Below are 2,236 nucleotides of genomic sequence, written 5' to 3'. Positions count from 1 at the left end.
AGTGAGTTATAATTATGTAGGTGAGACCTTGTATTATAGCCCCTCGTGTGGGCATGAGGGAGGCCTGCCAGGTTTTGGGCAGAGTGGTGCAGGGGTTTCTGTGAAACTGCACCTCAAACTGCTGAAAGCAAAACTCTTGTCACTTGTGTGTGTTAAGGGGTGTAAGTTGTAGCTGTGTTGGTTAAAGGACATAGCCCAGACAAGGTTCTTAGGGTCAATCTGACATCTTTTATTAGACCAACTGAATAGTTGGATAAATTCTTTTTTGTGAGCTTTCAGGTTTAAAAACCCTTCATTAGGCTGAGGAAACATCTGGTTGGTATGTGTGCTGTTCCTGGATGGAAGGAATAGTCAAGAAGCCAGAGGCTGGCATGCAATGCAGGCAAGAAAGCTAGTCGGTGAAAACAGAAATGGAGGCATCAAGGGATGAGGGACAGGCTGGGGTGGAGAGGGAAGTGGGGGGGAAGGGGATGTAGTAGCACAGGTAAAAGTGGAGAGGTACCTGGGGAGTCGGATGTCTGGCAGGTTGTAGTGTGTCATAAATTCAAATGTCTATATTGAGTCCATGAGTTTCAGTACCTAGGAGGTTGATGAAGTGCAGTTCATAAGCCTGTCTGTGAGAAGTGGTTTGTAAATTCAGACAAGCACTGAATCTCGCTAACCTCATCACCAGAAGCCAGCTTCCTACAGCCCAAAACACTCCGAATGAATCCAGACCATGACATGGCAAGGAATGCAAACCCTGCCAATGTATCTCCAGTACCCCCACAAACTACGCACCAGAATCTGTATCAAAGACAAGAATACCCAACCACCTGTGGGGGCACATTTCTCACAAAAAACCCACTCTGTCTCCAGTCTCTTGGTTCTGATCCTCAAAGGGAATTTACAAACCACTTTTCACAGACCTATGAACTGCTGCTACATCCCCCTTCCCCCACCCACCTCCACCTTGTCCTTCACCCCCTGACACCTCCATTTCCATTTTCACTGACTGACTTTCATGCCTGCATTGCATAGCAGCCTCTGGCTTCTTTACTATTCCTTCCATCCAGGAAGAGTGTGCACACACCAACAAGATGCTTCCTCAGCCTGACTAAGTGTTTTAAACCTGAAAATCCATGCCTTGCAGATGGCATCCCAGGCAGCTAAGCTGTGCTTGCTTGGAGCCTCACAACTCCACTGCAACCAGCAAGCCTCAGGCCTCTCAAAGATGTGACAGGTCTGGGCTTTCTCCAGCTAGGACTGTGCATGCATGTGGTGGCTGGAGGTTATAAGGTGCCTCCTACCCACCTTTCACCAGAGAGATCCTTGGTCCTGGCATTTCCTGGAGCTACTGTGCTGTCAGCAGTCCCACCAGGCCTCCCGACCCTGGCAGGGTGCAGTTGTAGTGATCATGCCCAGGACCTGGGGCCACCTCCTTCCCCATAGCCCCAGCCCATACCTCCTAAGTTTGTCCAGGCACGGGAGCTAAACAGGGACATGTTCTTTCCTGTTGGCTGGTGTTGCAGTGAGTGCCTCCTCCAGCTCTGAGAGCAGGGCATTAAATGGTTTAAAAAAAAAGGGAAATAGATGTAGAAGAAGTGAGGAGGGTGGCACTCACTCCGTCTACAGGTGAAGCTTGGGGAACCCTAGCTGTGGGAGGTTCATCTTGAGGAAAACCAGCTGCTCCACCAAATGAGGATCCAAGCAGGTGCGGTGGGGTGTCACAACATCCCCAGCAATGCTAAACACCCTCTCGCTTGGAACACTGGTTGGTGGACAGGACAGGTGTTCCTGGGCCACACGTGGCTGTGGGTTGCGCATTGAGCAAAGGGGTCGTAGTGCAGGGGCTTCAAGTCCTTGCCGAGCTCGTAGCCACCGAGGCCTTGGTGCTACCTGCCCGGGGCTGGGCTCTGGTGCATCTTGGATTCCACCATTGAGGCCATGCCCTTGACCCACATTGGCAGTGCTGGTTGTGGAGGAGACTGGCTGCTGCTGGGAGTGCTGGTACAGGAAAGTGGATCCCCCTCTTCCACATCCCCCCTGTCCAGTGATCCAGGGTTTTGCTGGAACACATGATCCCCTTCACCCTCGGGTCACACATGGCTGCCAGCATGTGGACCGCCAGCACATGGCTGCCAGCACTGGACTGCAACAGATCCAGCCATTTCTTGATGCCCTTCCTCAGCTTCCTCAGTGCCTGTGCCTCTGCTGACAGCAACTTGCCCCAACCAGGAACATTGATTCCCTGGAA

This window comes from Crocodylus siamensis, chromosome 9 (genome assembly GCF_052110815.1).
Source record: "Crocodylus siamensis isolate JL-2025a chromosome 9, ASM5211081v1, whole genome shotgun sequence".
Lineage (NCBI taxonomy): Eukaryota > Metazoa > Chordata > Crocodylia > Crocodylidae > Crocodylus > Crocodylus siamensis.
Note: the sequence above shows the minus strand (reverse complement) of the source record.